The following is a 10,714-nucleotide window of genomic DNA, read 5'->3' on the forward strand; positions in this document are numbered from 1 at the left end:
AGAGAGCTCGAACCATTGCATCCTTGCATCATGTTTCTTGGTTCTTGTTTGGTTCTCGTTGTGAGTCTTAGAGCTTATGATGATCTTGATGACAAGCTTGAGTTCATCGAAAATGGAGTTCGCATGCGTCTTCTATGATGTTTTCGGTGTTGGAGGTTTTACCGGTCTTATCCGAGGAAGGGTTCTCACCATTTTTTTGGACCTTTTCTCATTTTCTTCTTATTGATATTTCTACCAAGATTGTGTTAGACCACATCGTTAGCTTTATAACAAACTTGGTTTTGTTGAATTCGGAGTCCGTTTGCAGAAGTTGTGGCTGTTTTGGTAAAGGCTGCAGCGGTACTACCGCGGCTAGAGCAGATGTAAATTTTTACTACCGCTCCAGAGCGGTACTACCTCGGCTCCTGAGCGGTAGTACCTCTCCAGAGCTGTACTAACGCGGATCCTGAGCGGTAGTACCGCTCTCGACCAAAATCTCGTGTTTTGCTCAGCAGAGGTAGGCACGGAAGTTTTTTTAGTGCCGCTCGCAAGCAGTAGTACCACTACCATTTGCGGTAGTACCGTGAGGTCGAGCGGTAGTACCGCTCCGGCGGTTCTACTGGCCTTTTGCCTCCTCGCTGTTGTTTTTAAAAGGGGTACTACCGCCCTAGCGGTAGTACCGCTCCTTGGAGCGGTAGTACCGCTCTGTGCGGGCTGTGGGCATAACACTTGGATTTTTCCCCACCTATAAAAGGGGGTCTTCTTCCTCATTGAACCTTATCTCTTAAGCTCGTGTTCTTCCCCCATTATTGACCTTCTTCGAGCTTGCTAACTCTCAATCCCTCCAATGATTCTTGCTAGGTCTTGAGGGAAAAGAGAGAGGAGATCTAGATCCATGTTTCCACCAATCACTTTCTCCTCTAAGTGAGGGGAACCCCTTGGATCTAGATCTTGGAGTTCTTTGTATTCTTCTTTCGTTCTTCCTCTCATTTTCCTCCCTAGCATTAGTTGCTTTGGTGGGATTTGGGAGAGAAGGACTTGGGCACTCCGTGTGCCCTTGCCATTGCATTCGGTGCATCGGTTTGAGTTCTCCATGTGATACGTGGAAGTTACAAGTTGAGAAGCTTATTACTCTTGGGTGCTTGGTACCCTTGAGCTTGTTACTCTTGGGTGTTTGTACACCCTAGAGCTTGTTCCTCTTGGGTGCCTTGGTGCCCTAGACGGTTGGTGTTGTTCGGAGCTCAATCATTGTGGTGTAAAGCTCCGAGTAAGTGTCGAGGTCTCCAATTAGGTTGTGGAGATCGCCCCGAGCAATTTGAAGGGTATCAGTGACCGCCCCCAAGGGTTGCCAAAGTGTATGGGTTAGGTGACCGCCCCAAGGGTTGCCATTTGTACGGGTTCGGTGACCGCCCTCAAGGGTCTCTTAGTGGAATCACGACATCTTACATTGTGCGAGGGCGTGAGGATATTACGGTGGCCCTAGTGGCTTCTTGGGGAGCATTGTGCCCCCACACCGCTCCAAATGGAGATTAGCATCTGCAAAGCTGTGAACTTCGGGATACATCATCGTCTCTGAGTGCCTCGGTTATCTCTTACCCAAGCCCTTTACTTATGCACTTTACTTTGTGATAGCATATTGTTCTTTGTCATATATCTTGCTATCACATAGTTGCTTATCTTGCTTAGCATAAGTTGTTGGTGCACATAGGTGAGCTTAGTTGTTGTAGGTTTTGTGCTTGACAAATTAACCGTTAGGTTTATTCCGCATTTGTTCAAGCCTCTACCGTAATTATTTTAAAACGCCTATTCACCCCCCTCTAGGCGACATCCACGATCTTTCAATTGGTATCAGAGCCTCGTCTCTCTTTGTTAGGCTTAACCGCCTAGAGAGTAAAGATGTCGATTAGGGGATTAGGATTCTCTGACACTCTTAGTTTCGATGGCACAAATTTTGATGTTTGGGTAATTTGCATGCTTAATCTCTTTAGGGTCATGGACCCAAATTTAGAGCGAATTGTAGATATGGGTTTTTCTCCTCCAAAGGATCCCCAAAGATTATCTTTAGAGGATGAGAAAAACTCTTATCTCAATGCTCAAGCCTCTAATGTGCTTTTCGATGCTTTGAGCAACGTAGTTATATTTCAACTCATGTCGTTCCGGGATGCTCATGAGTTGTGGACAAAGCTTCAAGATAAATATGGTGTGTCCAAGATTTCTGGGGATGATTGTTCTCCCTCCACCTTCGGCCGGTGTTGCCTTCTCAACTTCTTCTACTTCACCTACATGTGGATTTCCACAAGGTAATGTTATGGTGAGTAGTGTTGGTCATTGCAATGATGATAGTGTGCTTATCGTTAATGACTCTTCATCACTATCTTGTTGCAATGCTCCATCTTTGGACTTTAACACTTCATGCACCTTACATGTTTCACATGCTTGTGTTGATAGTCCGTGCATATCATGTAGAAATTTCTTGAATAAATCTCATAATGATATGCTTTCTATATCTTGTTGCCATGATAAAAATGCATGTATTTCCTTGAGTTATTGTGCTAACAATGTAGAGGAAACCGAACACTCCATGGAACAAGATGTGGTCTCAAATGGTGTTTCAAGGGATCCTACATCATCATCTATTGTTTATGCCTTATGGCTAAGGCTTCAAAGGTATCTCCTACTTTGAACCCCTATATGTCTCTTGATGATGATGTTAATGCTAATGATGAAGAGAATGATAATGTTGCCTCCTTAAAAATTAAGGGGGAAATGATTTTTAAAGCTCTTCATAAAAATAAAATTGCTTGTTCGAACTTCATGGAAATCATGTCCATTGCCATTGAGGGCAAGAAATATATTGAGGAGTTGGAATCTCATCTCGAGGAGCATGCGGTCACCATTGATAAAATGGAAGGTCATGAGCGTGATTACACTAATGAGATTGCGGACCTCTCTCAAGCTCTTGAACTTGAACAAACCACCAAGGAATATCTTGAGGAGACTTTTGCTCTAGAATTATCTAGAGTGAAGGAATCTAATGATAGAGCTCTTGAGGTGGCCAACGTTTTTGAAACTAAACATGCTAAGCTTGAAGTTGCTCATGCTAGACTCCTTGAGGATTTTGAGCACCTCAAAAATGGCTCAAGGGTCATCAAGGGTGAGCTCATCAAACTCACGGAGTACCATGCTCAACTTGAAGCTTCTTATTTAAAAGAGCTTTCCAAGTTGCCTTCTCCTCTTGTTGTTAATGGTGATGCTTGTGCTACTAAACTCTATTTCTTGTGAAGCATCCATTTTAAAGGAGAATGTTGAGCTAAGGGCTCAACTTGAGTTTCTAGCAACTATGGGAAATTGGAAGAAAGTCATGAAAAGCTTTCTAGCTCTCATGATGATCTTCTTGTATCCTATAATGTGCTAAAAATAGCTCATGGGGCTATGATTGCTAAGGTAACATATAGTGAGCCTCATGTGGATACTAGCACCACTTCTAGTCAAAATACTATATTGCCATGTGCTAGTCCTTGTAATTCATCTACTCACAAAGTTGGTACATCTTGTGATGAATTGCTTTCCTTGCCTTATTGCTCTAACGATGAAGCTTATACTTCCTCTAGTACTTGTGTTGAGACTAACCATGTAGAGGAAATCAAAGAGCTCAAGGCCCAAGTCACTTCTTTGAAGAAAGACTTGGAAAAGAGTCATGAAGGGAAATCCACACTCAATAATATCTTGAGTGTGCAAAAATACCCCAATGACAAAGGTGGACTTGTATTCAACTCCATTAATAAGAAGAAGTCCAAGATTAACAAGAAGAAGGGCCAAGAACAAGTCAAGAATTAGGTCAAGATTGTTTGCTTCAAGTGCAAAATTGAAGGGCATCATGTGAGATCTTGCCCATTGAAGAAGAAGACCATTAGTGACAAGCAACAAGGGAAGCGGCCACAAGTTCAATCTCATGCTCAACCACAAGTTGAAGAAATGCCTCTTCCCAAGAAAACTCGAGCTAATGCTTCTCAAGTTGAGAAATCAAGTGAGAAGAAAGTGAAGAGTAGACGTTGCTACCTATGTCGTGAGAAAGGTCACCTCGCTTCTTCATGCACTAGTGGCAACTTATCCAACCCAATTATTATTGATGATATCTATTCTCTTGGGAAGGATAAGGTTGGCAATGTGTTTGCCAAGTTTGTTGGTACTCAAAGTGGTGTCAAGAAAAGAACCATTTGGGTTGCCAAGCCTATTGTGACTAACCTCTTAGGACCCAACTTGGTTGGGGACCAACAAGCTCAAACTTGATCAATAGGTGTTGTTGGAGGGCATTGGAGACTTGGCTACATTATGAAGAATTAAGGGGACTTCATCATTCTTAGTGTCTCAAGCCAAGTTAATTGGGTTATCAAGTTTCTATACTATATCTAATGTGCCTCCTTCCGGTAAATTGTCATAAATTGTTTACATTGAAAGTTACTTGCCCCTCTATATGTTTTGGTTTTGTTCCTTGCATGTATTTGTTTATGTTGTGCCTCCAATTGCTTATCTTGAGTAATCAAGTATGTGTATGTTGGTTTGCACATCATATACATGTGTGTCGTACATTGAGCCTTTATGCATATTGTTTGTATCTTAGTTGGCTCTTATGAGAGATTAATGGAATATCCCATCATGGGGGGGGGGGGTGATGTGCTTTGTACACCTCACAATCCTATAAATGTGTGTACATGAGGAATACCATCTAGTATTGATATTACAAGATTATCTAGTCGTTGTGTGGTATGTTTTCTCATGAAAAATTCAAATTCTAAATTGTCCATTAATTATCTCTTGTTGGATCGTTATTTTTGCCTCTTATTTATCTTTAATTGGTATCACATTATGGGGGAGTAATATGCTATGTGTATATTACTAGCCTAGAAAATGTGTACATTTGAGATATTGTCACCTAGAATTGATATTGTAAATTATCTTGTTCCTAGGTGGCATGTTAGCTCTACAAGTTGCAATTTTCTTGCGTTTGGTGTGAAGATGATGTCGGATATCCTTGCTATCTACCATCGGGAATTGTTTCCAAATACTTCTTGTCTTTTAACAATTGGTACTCACTTATGTGTGGTAGAAATTATTGATCATCTTCACGTTGGCGTTTGCTTTTTATTTGCCTTATATCTTGCCAAGTTTGTGTCAACTCCCATTGCCTTCCCTGCCACTTGAGGATCTTGTTGTTTTCTTGATCTTGTCTAGTGTTTTCCTTGATATAGTGAACGTGGTGATCCTACCTTGTGCATTTTGTATTCAAATGCAAATTCTCTATAATGCACAACTCATGGGGGAGCTATCCTATTTTCTATAAAACACTAAACTTGTGATCCATTTTAAGTGTGTGTTGGTGGACGGCAAGCCGTTTCTTTTTGGTACTTGTGCCCTCATTAAACTTTGTAGAGAGCTTGGTTTGTTTGGAACCATCCTCTCTTTGGGGAGTTTGATATCATTCTGTGGGTTCCAATGGATATCTCATTCCTTGATGTATCTTTAATGATATCTTCCAAGTGATGATTTCTCCATTTGGTATTCTTTTCACTTGGTATTTCCTTGTATTTAGGTATCGGTTCTTGAAAGTCTTGAACATGCATATTAACTTCATGTAGTTTCCTTGGCATGCTTTCTCTTTTTGACCTAATATATAGGGGAAACTCCACCAAGTCTCAAATTGGATGAGATGTGCATGAATTTCATTTCCATATCTATATGCACATATTTATGTGGAGTTTGTCCTATGTATTGTTGGTGTTTCTAACTCTTTGGTCCCAATGAGTTTGGGTACCATTTTGTTTGTGTTGTTGTTCTAGGAAAAATTGGAGATGCATTGGATGCTCGGCTCACTCACAAGGAAGGTGGTGTCATCACGTGCTTATAGGAGTCAAGCTAGGATGCTCTATGAACTACTATCTATTACCTTCAATTGGTTTCTTCTACATCCTTCCAATAATATCTCGGTAACAAGTATCTATTCATGCATTCTTCTCTTGCATTCAACCTTGTGTAGGTTGCATCTTGGCATGATAGTCATTCCATCTTGTGATACTTGTTTCCTTTCTCAAAGAATCTCGACGATGATCTCAAGTTGCTAGTTGTGATGTCTTTGATGGTTGTGTGGTAGGAATTCATCTATATACAATAAGACCATATCTAGCCATGTGCTATTCTTCCAAGGAAATATCTTATTGGTATATCTATGACTTCCTTTCGGATATCTTGTTCCTTCGTGTTGTAACTATTCCAGGTGTACATCCTTCTTTGTAGATATATATCATCATGATTTCTTCTACCTAGAATCTTATACACTTGAGAGAAGTTGCATATCTAGATGATATCCTTTCTTTCACGTCCACCTTGTCTTTTTTTTTCTTTGGTGGCTCCGTGAAAGCTTTTGCCTTGAGTGTGTGTCTTATCTCGTTGCATCTTGATGCACTCTTGTGTGGTGAAGATTATTTTACTCATGCTTATCTCTACGAGGCTTTTGCCATCTTAATTGGTATCCCTCGTCTTGATGAGGCTTTCATCTTCTATATTCACCATGGGTTGTCACAAGTGTTGGTTATTCATTTTGCTTTTTTAGTTTGCTTGTGAACCCTTTTGCTTGGTGTGTGTGGGGAGGACATGTCATGCACCTTGTATCTCCACTATCCAAGACTATGTTGATGCTTAATGCTCATCTGTACATTAGTCTTCTCAAGTGCTTTGCCATGACTCACACACATCATTTTGGTCGAGCCTACTCTTAAGTTGCCTCTTTTATATGTTGCTCAATCATTTGTTTGTTGCAAGTGCTAGGCTTTGTCTCCTACATGCTCACATGCACTTGTTGTTAGTTTCTATTGATTTTTGGGAAGTGATGATCCTATTTTGTGCACTTGGTATCCTAATGCAAATATTGTAAGGAGTGCACAAATCATGGAGAGCTTCATTAGTGTCTTTAGAACACTCTGTTTCTCTCTTGCACTTGTCGTGAGGTTCTATTGATCTTGGGGGAGTGACGATCCTATTTTGTGCTTGTTGTATCCAATTACAAAACTAAATTGTGCACAAATCATGGGGAGCTTCTCTAGTTTCTCTAGAACACTCCTTTGCTCATATCATAATTTATTTCATTCATGTGGCACGTAGGATCATTGGTCTAGTTGGCTCAATTGATATCCGTTGATTGCTTGCTTCAATTGGTATCTTTTGATTGCTTGTTTCTCTCTTTGTTATGTCTTTGTGGCATATCATTCTTTTGCAATCTTTGGGCCTCAATATAGTTTGTCTTCCTCCAAGTATTTACCATTGGACATGTTTATTGCATTCCACTCTCTTGTTGAGAAATACACAATTTATGGAGGAACACTTTTTATATTGGCCTTCTAAGCTTTTCACCCATTTTGGCAATCGATGCCAATGGGGGAGGAGTTTCAAAGAGTTTTGTTTCTAAGCATTTGCATCCCATTCTCATGCATCATTGGTTGTTGCATTGCATGGTGATGCATAATTCCTTGTATAAACTCTCTTGAAAGTGATTGTCATTAATTACCAATATGGGGGAGATTGAAAGAACATGCGGTGCCCCCATGTTTGGTTTTGGTAATTGATGACAATCTCTATGGACTGATGGTTTCCTTAAGTTATATTTGAAGGTTTTGTCCATAGACTTTTCTTGGAGTACATGTGTTGGTTTCAAGGAGAGTTTGTGTCGACCAAGGTGCTATTCAAGGAATTACCTAAAAGATTGGTCTTGTGATAGGTTGATCAAGACTAAGTCACAGAGTGAATCAAGTTGATCAACACACAAAGCGTAGAAGATGTACCGAGAGGGATCAAGTGATCCCATGGTATGGTAAGCATTGTCAATTACGCTTTGTGTACTAACGAATGGTCTTCGTGAGAGTTATTTGTGGGGTTAGGATGCGCTGTGCAAGTTCAAGTGATGCATCACGAAGATATCAAGTGCTTGAAGCTTGCCGTCCATTTGGTGACAGTGGACTTGTGAAGATGAGCCGAAGAGTGGCTCACCCATAGTGGACTATGGGGGAGAAATCATCTAGTCTTCATTGAGCCAACACAATCAAGAAAGGTGGTCCTACTTGAGGGAGTCAAGATCGTCATCATCTAGCTCAAGTGGACCATGTGCAAGGCAAAGGTTTGCCCTTGATAGTTTTTCTATTTTACCGGTCTCATGATGGTAGTTGGGAGACCGGGTTATAGGATCGTTTGCCGTACTATCAAGGGGGGCTCTCAAGTTGGTAGCTTGATCGTATTGTTAGTAGAGAGCTCAAACCATTGCATCCTTGCATCATGTTTCTTGGTTCTTGTTTGGTTCTCTTTGTGAGTCTTAGAGCTTATGGTCATCTTGATGACAAGCTTGAGTTCATCGAAAATGGAGTTCGCATGCGTCTTCTATGATGTTTTCAATGTTGGAGGTTTTACCGGTCTTATCCGAGGAAGGGTTCTCACCATTTTCTTTTGGACCTTTTATCATTTGCTTATTATTGATATTTCTATCAAGATTGTGTTAGCCCATGTCAATAGCTTTCCAACAAGCTTGGTTTCGTTGAATTCGGAGTCCGTTTGCAGAAGTTGTGGCTGTTTTGGTAAAGGCTGCAGCGGTACTACCGCGGCTAGAGCGGATGTAATTTTTTACTACCGCTCCAGAGCAGTACTACCGCTCCAGAGCGGTACTACCGCGGCTCCTGAGCAGTAGTACCGCTCCAGAGCTGTACTAACGCGGCTCCTGAGCGGTAGTACCGCTTCGGACCAAAATCTCGTGTTTTGCTCAGCGGAGGTAGGCACGGAAGTTTTTTTAGTACCACTACCATTTGCCATAGTACCGCTATCCCTAGCGGTAGTATCGTGAGGTCGAGCGGTAGTAATGCCACGGCGGTTCTACTGACCTTTTTCCTCCTCGCAGTTGTTTTTCAAAGGGGTACTACCGCCCTAGCGGTAGTGCCGGTCCTTGGAGCGGTAGTACCACTCTGTGCGGGCTGTGGGCATAACGGTTGGATTTTTCCCCACCTATAAAAGGGGGTCTTCTTCCCATTGAACCTTATCTCTTAAGCTCGTGTTCTTCCCCCATTGTTGACCTTCTTCGAGCTTGCTAACTCTCAATCCCTCCAATGATTCTTGCTAGTTATTGAGGGAAAAGAGAGAGGAGATCTAGATCCATGTTTCCACCAATCACTTTCTCCTCTAAGTGAGGGGAACCCCTTGGATCTAGATCTTGGAGTTCTTCATGTTCTTATTTCGTTGTTCCTCTCATTTTACTCCCTAGCATTAGTTGCTTTGGTGGGATTTGGGTGAGAAGGACTTGGGAACTCCGTGTGCCCTTGCCATTGCATTTGGTGCATCGGTTTGAGTTCTCCATGTGATACGTGGAAGTTTCAAGTTGAGAAGCTTATTACTCTTGGGTGCTTGGTACCCTTGAGCTTGTTACTCTTGGGTGTTTGGACATCCTAGAGCTTGTTCCTCTTGGGTGCCTTGGCGCCCTAGACGGTTGGTGTTGTTCGGAGCTCAATCATTATGGTGTAAAGCTCCGGGCAAGAGTTAGGGTCTCCAATTAGGTTGTGGAGATCGCCCCGAGCAAGTTGACGGGTACCGGTGACCGCCCCCAAGGGTTGCCAAAGTGTATGGGTTAGGTGACCGCCCCCAAGGGTTGCCATTTGTACGGGTTCGGTGACCGCCCTCAAGGGTCCCGTAGTGGAATCACGACATCTTGCATTGTGCAAGGGCGTGAGGAGATCACGGTGGCCCTAGTGGCTTCTTGGGGAGCATTGTGCCTCCACATCGCTCCAAATGGAGATTAGCATCCGCAAGGGTGTGAACTTTGGGATACATCGTCGTCTCTGAGTGCCTCGGTTATCTCTTACCCGAGCCCTTTACTTATGCACTTTACTTTGTGATAGCCATATTGGTCTTTGTCATATATCTTGCTATCACATAGTTGCTTATCTTGCTTAGCATAAGTTGTTGGTGCACATAGGTGAGCCTAGTTGTTGTAGGTTTTGTGCTTGACAAATTAACTGTTAGGTTTATTCCGCATTTGTTCAAGCCTCTGCCGTAATTATTTTAAAACGCCTATTCACCCCCCCTCTAGGCGACATCCACGATCTTTCACCAACAAACTAGGGAACAAAAGGTAAAGCTAATCAAGCGCCATAGAAAAGGAAGCAGCAGTAGCACGAATCTTGGAAATCATGAGCATCATATCATCCATGTCCTACACTTCAGCGAGCGGCTGTCATTGCTATAATACGGTAATCAATTCAAACAAAGTCAATGGGCTTAGCAAAAAAATATGCTCAATAGTAAACTTGTTACGCATAGTGCATAAAGACAAACCAACAACTATAAAAGCAACCCAAAAGAGATGTCTCAATTGGATAGAGAGAAGAGTGAGGTAACTGTGAAGCCGCGTAAAGTTTTTAGGGTCCCAATTCATGTTTATTTAAGATCGTACATAACTCCACATGAACTCAGCTAGGGTATAGTTAAACAGAATATACTCCACATTCTTAACCATACTACAAAGAGCGCAAGTTGCATTAGCCTGTCGTGCTCTTTTATAATTTGGTCACTACACAACAAGCGTCCCCAAATCACTTGCCACAACTCTAAAGCTAAGCATGTAGCATAAGGATTTAACTTAGAAATTACAAGAAGTGGCCTGGGATCAGGTTGCTATGTAGGAAGCAAGGCAATAAGAAATTGACGGCTC

Source organism: Triticum aestivum, chromosome 3B (assembly GCF_018294505.1).
Source record: "Triticum aestivum cultivar Chinese Spring chromosome 3B, IWGSC CS RefSeq v2.1, whole genome shotgun sequence".
NCBI lineage: Eukaryota > Viridiplantae > Streptophyta > Magnoliopsida > Poales > Poaceae > Triticum > Triticum aestivum.